The following is a 15685-nucleotide window of genomic DNA, read 5'->3' as shown; positions in this document are numbered from 1 at the left end:
CGAATGACATTGAATATTAAACATAAAGTCACACGCTTAACATAAAGTTACATAGGTTAGGTTGAGGCAATAAAAGTTACTGTGGTTAGATTTAGGTCATGAAACATGGCAATGGCTTACCTTAAAATGACTCTAGGTTCATTTGGTTTCACATGGATCCAAACACCAGCCTCCTGAGGGAAAGCCCTGTTTGTCTGACCCATGCACCCCAACCTGTCTCCTTACGAGAACTTTCGGTCTTTATGCTAACTTCTTCTTTACTCTCATCAGCATATTGGTCACATGATCGCAGCCTTCTCAGTAATGTAGATTATACACAAATTACTGGCTCATGATAACATGGGTTATATATAGCCTGAACAAGAACTATTTAACATTATTTTTGTCAAATGAAAAAAGGCTCATTAGAATCTTGACACAAAAACATCTCTGTGGTATTCACATTCTAAAACTTCATTATTAAAACACAGTTATCTTTGTAACCTCAACTCCACCGCATTGATGTCAAATGAATTCTATAAAAACACTGTGAAAAAACTCAAGAGGTCTTTCTCTGTACTATTAGAGGCAAAATATATTGTGAATAAAAATTATCGTTTTTGTGGATCTTTATTAAATTTGACCAACAACAGTTCTCAGCCTGCAGGCAGGGCTATGGACAGGATTCTTGAAATACTGAGGTCATAATTCCAAATTCCTCAAACCTCCAATCAAAATCCATCCATCTATAGTATTTAAAAACACAAAATTCCAATTTCATTAATTAATTTAAAAGTTAAAACATATTTTCTATAAATTTGGTCTCCCTATGGTCTGGTGCCTGGATGCAGTTTGTTGGAGGATAGGCCTGCTAAATTCTTTCACTTTTATTTATGTATTTGTTTGAAACAGTCAAACCTAGTCTGAAAAGATTAGAATTGGCCCTAAAAATGCCAAAACCCAACACATGTAATCTTAGAATGTAATAACAATATAATTTACCCACATTTTCAGAAATATGAAATATGTCTGAGGGTCTGTGTCCTCAATGGTGACCACAGCGTAAACTCATTTACTGGAGGCACAAAGTTCAGTGTTGCAAACAAATATCTCCCCTTTCACTCCATTCCTAGTTCTGCTCCATCTCATAATGTCTGATCTCTCAAACCACATAGCCATTTCCAGCACCATCGTTTCTGTTCCCTTTTCATGTCTTTTTGTCTTCAGCAAACCTGGCAGGAAAGGTAGGGCAGAGAGGAGGGAAAGAGAGGGTGAAACAGAGATCATCTCATCTTTTCCTTTTATCCAGCTGTCGGGCTGTTAATTAGATGGGAGAGTGTTTTGATGAAGGCGCATTCCCTGGATGTTCAAGCTATCAGTTTGGTACAATGGGGCCAGGAGCACAAGCCATAGGGGGTGAGTGGGAGGCTGTGTGTGTGTGTCTGATGCTGTGTGTGCATGTACATGTGTACATGCAGGGGGATCTGAAGCCCTGTGAGATTGAAGACAGAGACCCAGAGAGCAGGGAGGAGATGGGGGAGGTAGAGACGTGATCAGAGTGAGAACTCTGGGTGAATTTACAACATTATTTTCCTCTTTTTTTTCAATTTTCCAGTTCCCCTCATTCTTTCTCTCTTTCTCCTCTCCATTAGCTGCAGCTTAATATTTCTGCGTTCTGTTATCTAGGATCAAAATCACTGCCTGGTTACTTCTCCCTTCACTGGTTGACTTTTAAGTCCACATATGCTCTCATTTCAACTCTTCTCATAAAATGACACCTGTACATTTGTCTTTGCTCTTTTTATTAGGCATATGGTGTGAACACTTGTCTCTTATTTTCAGCCATAAGGTATGAGAAGGTATAATGAAAAGAAGACTTGGCTGAGAAGCTCTTTGAAGGTGTGACAGATCTGTCTATAAACCTCCAATCTGCTCAGTCATAGGCCTGGCCGGTGACTCTCAGTAGCCACCAGCCATTTCAAAGTTTTTCTTTTCTTTTTAAATGTGTTTTAAATTGTCAGAGAGGATGAAAAGGCAATAAAACCAATATTCACAGTTGACTTTACGGAAAAAAATTGGACATTTTGGTACACTTAGATGAGAAGCTTAACACCACTCATATTTGTGCGTTAGTTTTGAAGGTACAGCCAAAGAGCTTTGCTTAGCATAAAGACTGGAAGCAGGTGGGTGAATGCTAGCCTACCAGTACCTCCAAAGCCAGCTAATTAACATGTCACCTCTTTACGAAAATTGAAGAGTAAAAACAAGAGGTAATAGTTCTTTCTGGGATTATGCAGTTTACTATTTCTTGGCTGGGTGTGGTAATATCCTGAGTCTTGTCTTTACTGTGAGCTTGCCAGACAGCTACCTCAGACGCCAGGAAGTTAGTGCCACTGTAAAGCTTTGGTTTTTCTACAAATAAAACAAACACACTTATCTTCATTAGTGAGCATTAGAGCTGCTGAGAGGCAAATTTTGTTTGCAGATAGCCAGGCTAGCAGTTTCCCCCTTGCTTCCAGTCTCCATGCTAAGCTAAGCTAACAAGATGCTGCCTCTAGCTTGATATTTAATGTAAAGGTATGATCATGGTGTCAATCTTGTTATCTAAGTCTGGACAATAAAATGCATTTCCTCAGAATGTCAAACTATTACTTTAAAGGGTAGGACCCTATTTTCCCATGTTTGTGTGGCTGACTAATAGGAACAACAACTTTTGAAATTTGTCCAGTATAAAGTGAGACCACTGCAACTGGCAGCTGCAAAACAGGCTGCAGTGTAACCACTCAGGGAATTTGTGCACAATCATTTTATCAATCCTTTTTTTTTGACCAGAAACTGTCTTGAAGTTGCCATCACCAAACCCACCAGACTCCATTTAATTAAACAGTAATTTTAGCGTGCATAGAACCAGAATATTTTCACATCTAATTCCAAGAACTGAGGGTTTATTTTAACTAGACTAAAACTGATTATTGTTTGAACAGACTTTTATTGTTGACTTTTATTGTTGTGTGTTTTACAATGATAAAATAACTGCTTATTCAGATGGAGTTTGGGGATGGCCATTATGGGTCTGTTTGCGGTTAAACAAAAATGATCTTACTCTTTCACACAAAGGTCTATCTCTTTAGGGATGCTTTACATTATGTTGTCAGACACTTGGAATAATAATCTGGACCTGTCAGTGGCGAGATTAAGCACTTTTAGTGGACATAAATTGATGGTGCAAAAATACCCTGAGTTGTTACATTGCAGCTGGCAGCAGTGGTCTCGGCCAATACTGGACCAGTTTCAAAAATTGTTGTTCCTTCTTAGACACATAAACATGGTATTCAAAAATACAAAGTTACCCTTTAAGGTTATGGTTACAAAAACACTGCATACAAAAGTTGTAGTCCTTGTCGTAGTTTCTAAGAATGGCATAGTCAAACCTCTTCAAAGATATGGCAGTAAAATAAGGAGGTTGCATTAAGGAAAGACATCTTTAAAAGCTACTTTAAGCTTCTGATAAGTCTTTCTCTGTCAGGCCCTTACTGATCTAGACATCCCCTTCCTCTGATTTTGTCTCTCATTCTCTCTCTCTAGGTGGCCTTGTCTTGTCAATGAAGCCAACCACAGCCGCATGCAGGCAGACCCAGTAAATCGCCAATTCTCCCATTACAGGCCATGTTTCTTGTTTCTCATCATCCAGTCTGCCTGGCTTCCTTATCAGCCTACAGAGCTTTTCATCTGTATCTCTGGTCCTCTGCCACGCCACCAGGTTCTCGTTTAGCCTCCCACCCTGGGAGCGAAGCTGTTTAGAGGAATTATCTTTCATCTTTGTGGGTGGACATTTGGATCTGGGAGGAAACAATGTCTGAGACTGTAGGTTAGACATGCTAGTCATTAGATCACACAAGCGTACTGGAATATCTGAAAGAGTCACTTCTACATCCAGTTTCAAACCCTGCTTTCTCCATCAGTCATTTACTAGGATTAGTAGATTTCAAATAACCTGACAAAACTTTCCACATCTTTGTGGTCCTGCCATGTGTGTTTGTGCAGAGGGTTGAGGTTGGTTTTTTTTGCTCCCACTCCACACTGGGTTTCAGAAGGAAGTGTTTAGTGGTAAGATCCAGATTTTAGACAAGGCTAAGCTAAGGATTTGAAACCAGGTTTTGTGCAGAGAACATGGAAAAATCTGTGGGACTATTGTACTGGCGCTGCAGCCCAGAGTGTGCAGCCGATGCTTGGGACTTACAAGCTCTCTTTAGTGCTTGGTGACTGAAACCTGCTGTTGGAGACAAAAGGCCTCAGCTTTGGCCCTCATCTGCCCCCAGCTGAGGGACTCGGTGGGCACTAATTCTCCTCTGTCAACCCCTGTCAACCCCTGCTCATTACACCACTTACTGGGAAACCTCTGGTGTATACCTCGGCACAAAAAATGGGACAATACCTTTGTGGAATGCGAAATAACAACAATGCACTGTGGGAATATTACACAGGGGCTGAGAAAGGAGGAGGACTGTTCATTAGAAATAAGAGCTTTGCGGTGCTTCCTGCCTCAAGTTTTGTAGGGAAAAACGTCTTGCTGATCAGTAGGGTCAGTAGGAACACTTTGTGTGCAAAAGTTCCTCTAAATTTTAGCATTATATCACCAAAATGTTGTATGTGTACAACGTGTCACAGTGCTGGTGCATTATATGTGTTCTTGCATGTTTCTGTTCCCGATAAGCCATCCTGTGCCCGCCCCTGCCATTTGCCAACTTGTAGTTGGGCAACACTTTCACCAGCCACAAACTCTTGTCATCACTTCTCTCCTTGTACAATCATCACTGCTGCTCCATAAGCCTTTGATGAAAAACAGCTCAGTAAGACCTGAGCTGCTAGGTGACGCCTGTCATCAGGTACTTTCATGCAGATTTAGAGGAGCAGGAAAATGACTGCTTGTGTGATTGTCTATCACTTAATAATACAAACAATCTCTCAAGTAGCTACTTTCTTCTCATCCCCCACTCCTCCCCTCCACTTTCCTCGACCCAGACTGCTCATTTCACAGACTCAGCAGTTCCAGTTTGTTTGTGTCTGTGACCCCAAGCTGTGCCCGCATGTTCGCAGCGTTTGCGTGTGCTTGAGCATGTGTGTTTTTCATGCTCTCTCCCTCTCTCCCACTGCAGATGCACACAGAATAGTAGTTGTGCGTCTCCGTCTCTGGTTGAGTTTGGAGGCCATATTTGTGGCTTTACCTCCCTGCTGCGTTTGCAGGACTTTGAAGCTGAGTCTGGGGAACGAGAGATGATCTCTGATCTGACTCCTCTCTTTTTTTCCCCTCCCTTCTCCTTTTTTACTCCTGTTCTAACGCTCCCCACAAGATGCAGCTGGTCTCATTCCTCTTCCAGCCGAGCTGTAAATAAACCTACTCTCTCTGCTCTTCCTCACACTTCCTAGATCTAACTATCTCCTTTCCCTTCTTATCTTCCTCAAGGAACATGTCTTTCTCCCCTTGTTGCTGATTTGTCTGACAAGTTGTCAACAGACCCGAAGAACAAGGTTTCACACACTTTAGAAGTGGATATCACTGAGATAAACCGAGGTAATGATGTGAAGTCGGCTTCAGATCATTAATGCATCAGCCTACATATTTCGGTGCATACCGCAAATGTAAAAGGTAGTTGGAAAAGGTTGTAAACAGCACTCATACACTCCTGTATATAACTGTAACTAGAACAGGATTTCAGAAATCTTCTCTACGCTGAGAGTTGAACTTGCAAAGATGTGTGTGAATCAAACTGCTGTCTTTGCCAACAAATTGAGCATTGAACAATCCCATTAATGACACTCCAGTGACGCACATCTTGTATATATTACATTCCTTGCTGGGTCATGGTACATTGAGCTTGAGACTTGAATTTTCTGCGGTTACATCCATATTCATGATGATTCTATGCAAACCATATTTTTATGTTTATCTTTATGAGTATTAGACAGAGCTGCTCTTGTCTCAGAGTCCTCTTGAGTGATTATTTATTGGTATAATTACGGGTGGTGTATGGTCACCATGGTCAGAGATGTTAAATCACTATCTTCTTTTTGCTGTAATGCAGCCTAGTGAAGGGAAAAATAAATCTGTGTATAATGACTGAACACAGTTGTAAGGCCCGGACACACCGAGCCAAATTTAAAAAAACTAATGGTGATGAAGGTCAACTGTTGTGCTGCCTCACAATGTTTGTGTCTCGGCCAAAAAGTTGCACTGAACACAGCAAAGACTATAGCCAACAGCTAACTAACATGTACGCTCTGCGGCTGCATCAGAGGAAGCAACTCTTCATAACAGCAAACGGTGGTAGTCTGTATTCATCATCCAAAAAGGGAAACCTTAAAACCAACAGCACAGACTCAAGACACTAGTTAGCCAGTTAGCACAACACAACCCAGTGTGGATAAAACAAATGATATTCACAGTGCACTGGCAAATGATAACACAAACAATTATGAATTGTTTCCTCTAAAGAGCTCAGAGACAAATAAAAAGTAATCTTAACTTCTTATAACAAGTTTCTGTTACGATCCCTCTTGACTTTAGCCTTTTGTTTACTTTCCTCATTTCTGTCTCACTTCTCCTGCGCTAAGCTGAAGAAGAGTGATTTCTGTCTCTGATTCCAATTCAGCATGCTGAATCAGCCAAAAAAAAAAAAAAAGCGTGGGGGCTGTCTAGTGTCCATGACTGATGACACACCGCAAAAAAAGGGAGACCGATGCTCACTGATAGCCCGACATGGCCATGTGTCATGGTCCTTACTTGTATGCCTGAAGGTGCTGTTGTCTAAGCAGGGTTATCTGTAGTCTGTGTAAAGGTTGAACACAGTAGAAAATACTTTCTTAACAATGGCCAGTGTACAGACTCTCACAGGCCTCTATGCCTGACCCTGAACTTCATTTCAGCCATGTGTCACATACCTCCACCTATGTTAGTGAAAGCCAGATTCTGCTGCTCTAACACAATGCAGCAGCCTCTAGCAAGGCCAGGAAGGAAGAATTAGTAACACATCCTCCACACGAAAGCCCCGGCCCCAGGTCGTCATATCGTTACACATAACACATCCGTTTATTCAATTAAGCCTGGTTAATTTATCACTGGCCTTCATGTGCTTTTCCACACTCTCTGGCTCACTAATATTCAGGCATGTTTATTCACATGGCCCACCAACAATGATGAGGTAAGCGCACTTGATTCCAGAAAAGAAAAGGTGCTGTGAGATTAAAACATATTAGCAAAGAAAAGATTGACTGAAGATGCGCTCTTGTTCAGCGTGGTCTTTTGACCTCACCGAGGATGTTCTACTTGAGTGTTGCAGACAGATAAAATGCATTGGCGGTTTGTGGTTGGTGGACTGCAGCTCTTCTGGCACAGTTTAAATCCCAGTGTCTCCTCTCGATCTCACAGTGAGAGACACAACTGTGGTCATGCTTCTCCCAACATGAAAGGATAAGCCTAATTAAAACATCCTAATTACAAAACTAGATACAGCCGTCCTGAAGTGGGGGGAACATGCTAGAGTTCAGTACAAACTCTTTCACCCATCCCCTTAGGACAATTCTTGGCATCAATAATCCTGAAGAATAAAAAGCACGGATTTTTGTGCTTGTTTGATGCTTGGAAAAGTTTTCTGGATCTATTTCTTTGAAGATCAGTCAACATGCCAATAACAAATTGGCTTGTAAAGGTTTGTGGTTGTGGTTTTGGTAGTATTTGCAAACACATGCATGCACGCAGGCTGAACAGTCCCTGAATCACATATGTATTGTATGTAAAGGAAGTCGGGCTTTCTGCTAAAAAATGTCTGGAATCCAATGATTGGCAGAGGGTTTGATAATGACAGAATAGCTGCCCATACTCATTTTGAGGTTGCAAACACATGAAGCTCCATGAAATGCCTTGCATATCACCAACAAACCATCTTGGCTTTGCAAAAATGGGGCTAGGGGTCGAGTCTAAATCATGGACAGTTTGATTGGTACCAGGCAATAACAAACAAGACTGTCAGGATTCCACCATGCCCCTTCAACACTTGCCTTTCATCTTCCCGTCAGTGTGATTAGTGGAGGTTCAACCAAGCTCGTAACAAGCCTGTTTGTTTTGTGATTTCTGGTCTTCCTGTCCTGTGTTCAATGTTACAATGTAACCTCAAATAAAAGTCTTGTAATGAATTGTTACCAGTAACGCAATGTGTGTAAGATCCCTTGAAGTGTGGGTGTGTGTGATGAATGAGGGCAGATGCAGAGTTAATAATAGCATGTGGTCTGATCATCCACCTGGCCATGAGGCCATTGACCAGACATATCAAATGGAAGGGAAACAGGAAAAGGAGAACCAGTGTATATCAAACAGAACTAGACTATTTAGTCTATTCCATAACTTCCCAAGGACTTATTGATAACACTGAGCACTGTGGCAAAAACCACAGCATTATTGGCAACGGGGCTAGAGGTTAAAGTTGTCGACAGTGTGTGTGTGTGTGTGTGTGTGTGTGTTTTTGTGTTTTCATGTAGTGCTTGCAGGCTTGTTTACATGCATTCTTTCAGTGACATTCTTGTCTCTACTTTACTGTTGTATTGATTAGAGTTGACTTTTGGATAGTGGTTCAGTTCAAAGCAGGTTCAATCAGAAAGCTGTCTCGTGTTAGACTGTGACAAACAGTCCTATGTAGTGACAGAGTGAAGAGAGTCCATGCAGAGTATTGTTATGTAACGTTATCTGTACGTCAGCCTTGTTTAGACATATTAAGGATTGTGCTTACTTGCTTTCCTGCCAAGACTTGAGAAGAAGATCAATACCACTCTTACATGTCCCATTACATCACAGTTGTTAGCTGTATCACATAGATTTCACACTAAACAACAGAGTAAGATGTTCGTCATTGCCTTTGACTGTTAACAAAATAATTCCATTTGCTGCCTCCATATGGTTTTATTAAATTTAGGGAACTAAAACTCTTAGGGCCCTGTCACACAAAGGTGACGGTCAGCTGTTGGTCAGTGTTGGGCCGTAGGTAAGCATCTGTTTGTCCCACACCCTTGGCACTAGTTGGCCCCTATTGGCGTTTGTTCAGCTCACTTAGAGATGGCTGAGCCTGTCTGTGACTGAAATCAATCTGATTGGCAGATCAGCTCAGCGCAGGAGAAGAGAAATAGAAGTGAGGAAAGTAAACAAACGGCTAAAGTCAAGAGGGCGTGAGATCAAAACAAACTCTTCATATTATGTAAGATTGTGTTTTTAGCTATTCACCTCTTTAGCAGAGATGTTTCGTAATGGTTTGGGTAATTATTTGTTGGTGCAGGGGAAATATCATTTTCTCTTTCAACACTGCGCTGCATTGTTAATGTGCTAACTGGCTAACTAGCATCTTTAATTCATCCTGTTGGTCTTCCATTTTCTCTTTGTCAGTGACGAATACAGACTACCCCTGTCTGCTGGTGTGGAGAGTTATTTCCTCGCGCACAGGGGCAAAACCCACGTGCAAGTTGGTCGTTGGCTGTAGTCTTTGTAGTGTGTTCAGGTGCAATTTTCTGGCTGAGACATAGGCAATGTCAGATGACAGATGAGGGGCATCAAAAAAAGAGCATCAGATATATCTGTTGCCCCTTATTTCCACATAGTAAAGACAGCATCCCAATAAGACCTCCAAATAACAAAACTAAATGCATAGTTTTAATTGCCCTGCAGAATAACAGGGAATCGATTTCTGATCTGATGCCATGGACAGCAGGAAGACAACAATTGTCAAAGCCTTGCAAAACTGCTTCAAATCATAATTGCAAGAATAAAACCGCAGCAATCAACAGGAAATGGGAACCAAACCGGTCTCCTGATTCTTAAGTTTGATATTTTGTCTGCAGTTTTCCTTTGGTACACAGTCTCCTAGTTTGACAACTTCTAAGATGAATTACGTGATGATGACCTATAGGAGCACAGAATGCTCTTAAGTGCACAACTGAACACGACAAAGTGAAGAAGGAGTTAGCTTATTAGTGCTGTCAGGTGAAACGTAAAAGCCTGTCCCTGCCACAGCTGTATGATTTCACTGTGCATCACAGAAGATGTGAAAAAAATGTACACAAGGATTGGTCTGGGTCACGTGTAGTCTGCCATTACACTGCAAGAATGTATGACTCTATTGCCCCAATCTGATCATCTTGAGATAAAATATATATATATATATATCATGTTTTCTGATCCTGGCATTACAGTCATTTTTTTGCACAGCCACAATAGCTAGGAAAATCCATGAACTCATTGTGGGAAAAACAGCACATAGCAGTTTTGTAAAGCATTCAACCTCCACCAATAACAATTGGGAGGATAACTACCACTACGAAGTGTTTCTGTAACCTCAAGTTGTTTTTGTATAAGGCCAGCAAACTATATTTTCTGTGCTTTCCGTGCTGTTGTGGGTGTTAAGTGGTGACACAACACATAATCTGACACAACTCTGACACAAATCAGAGTGTTCCCGCTTTCTCAGACGCAACACCATTTTTCTCAGACTTTCTCAGCGGCTTGATGTAAAGCCACAGACTGCTTAATAAAAAACATATTCTTGTTGACAAGCATGCAAATACCTCCAACTCCACTATTGGCTGTGAGAGTTACCATGGGTGGCATCAAAATGTCAAGGCTTCAGATCTCAAAATGCAGCCTTTAGCTGACAATGAATAGTCAGTATTGTGGGAATGACTGTAATGACAGTATGATTGATTGTAAGGAGAAAAAATGGGAACCAATACAGGATTTTTTTGAAGTCTTTGCTTCTATAAATATAATCAACATTCAACACATAAAACCACACAACAAAAACAAGTGTTGTAGAAAGGCCAAGCTGCCTTTCAACTCTTCTGTCAAATCATCTTTCTAAATATGACTGCCTGACCTGTTCTACACTGTTATTATGCGGATATCACTGTCCAAATCCCTCACAGAAATGGAATACATTTCCTCCCTCCGCTGTTTGTTGGTTCTGTCTTAAAAAATAATGATGTTTGCACTCCTGCACTTGACTCGTGACAGAAATCTAAAGTGTCTTAATCTCTGTAAACAGGTATTTGCATATGTACGCAGAATCTGTAGGCAATGAGACAAGATTTTATGCTGCATTCATGTGCTCTTGGCATGGTCCCATTTCCCAAATTGGGAAGTTGTTCCTCAAACATTGGTCTGTTCGTGAGCTTAAAGTTGTAATGTGGAAACAACATGGACGCTACAAAGACGATGTGTTGTATTTTATTGCATTCAAACAACACATTAATAGCAGTTTGAAGCTATTATAAAGCAGTTTAGTCCCAGACTTGATGCTGCACCAGTACATTCCCTAAAACTACTGAAATATTGCTTTACCTGACCAATGCTTTTCTGATCAAGGTTACAACTTAATCTCATGTTACTAATTACATGTAAGCAAAAAATGCTGTATGTGAATTAATACATAGTTTATTACCATCAACCAAACATTTATTTTCGTCCATGTTTTTGCATATATGACGCCAACTCAGCAACTTCTGTACCAACGTTTTTGCCAACTTTCCAAGCTGTTGAGGGGGCATTCAAGTTAATTTTTTTAGTCATGAACTAATTTCTTTTCTTATTATTCCAACACCACATGAATGCAGGGTTAGTGTTGGAAGCATTCTGTTTCCCATTCGTAGTCCATTTATGTATAGTCCAGGTAGTACTGACAAGTCATGTTTTAGCGGGCTTTGGCTAAATGCAGGTTAACAGTTCGTGAAGAGGGCAAAAGAGAACACATTGACCGAAATGCAATTTCAGAGCCCATTCACTATCGTCTGACAATGATTAAGCTTTATATTGGCTTTTTAAAATTGATCTGCATTCCTATGTAGATATATGTTTACAGAATTTAACTGAAATGTTGTCATAAGTTGCTAATTGAACTGTAAACAATGACAGGAACATGTAAATGGAAGTCTTTGCCTGCATATCTGCTGGCTCTATTGCATCTAAATATTGACTTTTACCCCCAGAGGCTTTATTGTCATCAGAATGAGATTGGAAATGTCTTTTTGCAGCAAAGAGCTAGTCCCAAACTGATGCTGATGTCTGTCATATTCCATACATTCACCAGTGATATGTAATTAACTACAAATATTGTGGAACATGATCTAAGTAACTTTTCTTTATCTCTCCTTGTCTCCCTCCTATGTTCACTCCCTCTTGCCTGCTTGCCATCCTCCCATCTTTCCTTTTTTCCTTTTCAACTGATCTAATTTATTGTATTTACATATGAACACTAACCCAAAACTTTATGGCACATTAACCATACTGAGGTCCAAAACAGTGGAAGACAAGAAGCCAGTTGCATATAAACAGTCTCAGACAAACAACCAATGCCGTCATCCTCCTTCTTTCTCAAAATACATCTAAAAATCCACAGTAAATAAGTAAAGTACTGTATTTGGGCAGTAAATCTATGTGTTTGTATGTCAGTCAGGATGGGATTGCACAGACTTGTTTTCTCACAGATTTGGTGTCCTGTAGTGTTTCCTCTGCATGTCAGAGGAGTCAAAGCAGAGGAAAGAGAAGGAAACAATAGATGATGGTGAGTCTTATTCTTTTACCTACAGGGCTTTGAACTAGGGAAATAAAACAATCACAGTCAGGTGGTCAACGCCATTGCAACACTAGAGGGACAATACTGATAATTTTTCCAACCCTGGATTATGTTAAATGATGATTGAGTTTTATACCCAATGTCAGTTTGATGTTAAACAAACATATAAAGTAAGCAGGAACCTATAACATGAGAGAGAGCATAGTGACATCATAAAGACATGAGCTGTGTTCGAAACCGTCCACTCACTCACTCACTCACTCACTCACTATTCCCTATTTCGTGTTTACTATATAGTGCACTACGTGGGGAACGACTCAACGAGATTTCAGACACTAACTGAAATTTTCTGAATGTCGTTGCGTCAGTAGCTGCGCCACATACTCCTGTGATGCAAGTGGACGCACCGAGCATCAAACCGGGCACTTTGAGGATGATCAAACTGTATGGTGGTTGTACTTTCTGTCAATAAATTGTTGAAATGTCAATGGTGTGGGCGTTTGGTTTTGTCAGCTACGGTTGTGTGTCTGCACTGTGAGCTGTAATAGCCCACGATAGTGCACGAGCTACAAGCTACCTGGCTGGTGCGAGCTAAGTGGCTATTGTTAGCTTATGAGCTAACGTTACTGGCTAGCATCCTATTCGTTTCTTTTTGTGCCATCTTTGCGGTTGTTCTTCTTCTTCTCCTCTGGCAAAAGACGACCGCATTGCATTGTGGTATACGGGAGTAAAATGTAGGGTACATCGTTTGTTCACTCACATTTGCTGTGCATTGTGGGTATTTTATAGTCCACTATATAGTGAATGAAATTAACCACGGAGAATTCGAACAACACTACAAAATGGCGAACACACTATATAGTGCACTATATCCGTGATAGGGAGCGATTTCGAACACAGCTACTGTCACCAATGGTAACCAGAGTCTCTCGGTGTGAAGGACTTTCCCAGAGATTACACTGTAGAACCACCATTGTATTAATGCTGAACTTCAGTTGAATCCCCTATTCTTTTTGAGCATTTGTAGATGTTCACATCTCTCTGTTGTGGCACAGCCAGTTTTACTCCCCTGGGTGCTCTCAATCCTGAATGGCTGTGTCTCCATAATTTCTTGTTTTAGTGTGACCCACCATATGGCTCAGCTCTTTTACACTTATGAGCTCATCTCAGGTCCATTTGCAGCTTTCCTAGAAACACGGCTATTGGAACATTGTACGGTGGTGTCTCTCTCTCACACTCACACCCCTCCCCGACACACTATCTCCCTGAGAATGACAACAAAGCAAAACATGTTGTTCATAGAGATTAGCATTCTTGCTCTTTGATGATTTAAACTCAGGTCAAACTACATTTATTAGCCATGTTAGGTGATGTATTTTTGTCTGTCTCCCCACAAAGTATCTTTTGCCTTTTGTATAGAATCATTAAGAAACTCTGGGGCACTTGAAACAGATGTTTATCAGAGTTCTTTTAAGGGCACCGCTGGTTAACTCCATGATAACATGCAGTGACAAAACTATATGTCACCCTCTGGTTTGCACTGCTTTGTTCAGCTGTCCAATGTTTACTGTATGTTTTAATAGACTGTAGCCCAAACAAAGAGGTGTTCATAGGCCTGATAACAATAGAAAGAACAATTTATTTTGTGTCTATGGTCTGTGTCTCACTCTCGTTGTCTCCTCAGAGAGAAAACTTATCTTGCATCCCCACGATTCTTCCAAGAAAATCCTGATACTCATAAACAAAAGAGTTTGCAGAGCACATCTGGACTTCCCTCAGATTAAACATCCCGAATGTGACCTGAGCTGGAAACGATTTGTTCACCGGCAGTGTCGTCACTCCTGCCAAGAGGCAAGGGGGTGGAGTGGGGACGGTGGTGGTGTTTGGGCGGCGGGTGGGGTGGGGGAAGTGGGTGATGATTCCTGTGAAAGGATATGGGGAGTGTACAGAGGTCCTCTAGTCTTAAGATTTGGTTGTGTAGTAGTATGATACATGGTTGTGTTTGAAGATGTAATCTCCCATTTGATTTCCATTCAGCGGGCAGGATGGGAGGGTGCCGAGTCCCTGCTCCCTTGGGTTACTACATCTAACCCATATCAGGGTCAGGCCGACTCTCTTATAAACACTGATTAAAACACTGGAAATGGCTGCCTGGGTAAAAGCTCGTGCTGACAAGATTCAGCAGGATGGAGTGACACTGAGGAAGACGAGCCATAAGTAATGTAATGATTTTAACCGAAGCCCACTTTGTGAGTCTTTTTACAGTGTATGTGATTCGAAATAAAAACCATTATTCTCTTCCTCTTTACCTCTGTCGGCCCCTCTTATTATTTTATAGTCTTTACATCTGCGAAAGAGAATGACATGTCATATATTGTTAACATCGCCTAAGCATGCAGTGCATGGCAGTGCTTATCTCAGCATCTAAAACAGATGCCAAGGGTTAAGAGGGCACTGCTGAGTTGATTTCAGCAGTTTTATGACAACCAGATAGAGAGAGGAGAGGAGACTGATGTCAGTATCTGCAGCCCCACATGGAGCCTGTATGGAAAATACTCATACTGTAGGTCACATTACAGCACACAATAACGCAAGAATGAGATATGCGGTTTCATCTGGCAGCATTCATTTTCTCCGATTTTCTTGTTTAAACATAACGATTAACTTTTATATTTGCGATGTTCAACCTCTGGTTAAAAGAAATAGTTGCTGTGTTGTTGGAATGTTGGAATTACTGATGATAAATCGTATGTAAAATGATCAGAGAAAAAAAGGCATTAATGACATTTTTGTTTAAGTCATTGTTTCTATATGATAACCACAGTAAAACTATTCCAACAGAGGCAGACTTAAAACACATGGCCGTTCGACGAATCCATGGTTTTGTTCAAAGCACACCAAGAGCTTTTCCAGAGTGATTCCATTGGAAGTGTGGGGGAAGAAAATCTCTGGAAGAGCTCATAAATGAACATTTGAAAACTGTAATTAGAGCATCGTCTGTGGCAACGCCAGTGTCACGATACACAAGTGCTACTTTGTCCTCTCCTTGCCAAACTCAAGCAGAATTTCTGAATGAATGTCAACAAAGTATGAAAACATCG

This window comes from Epinephelus lanceolatus, chromosome 1 (assembly GCF_041903045.1).
Source record: "Epinephelus lanceolatus isolate andai-2023 chromosome 1, ASM4190304v1, whole genome shotgun sequence".
NCBI lineage: Eukaryota > Metazoa > Chordata > Actinopteri > Perciformes > Serranidae > Epinephelus > Epinephelus lanceolatus.
Note: the sequence above shows the minus strand (reverse complement) of the source record.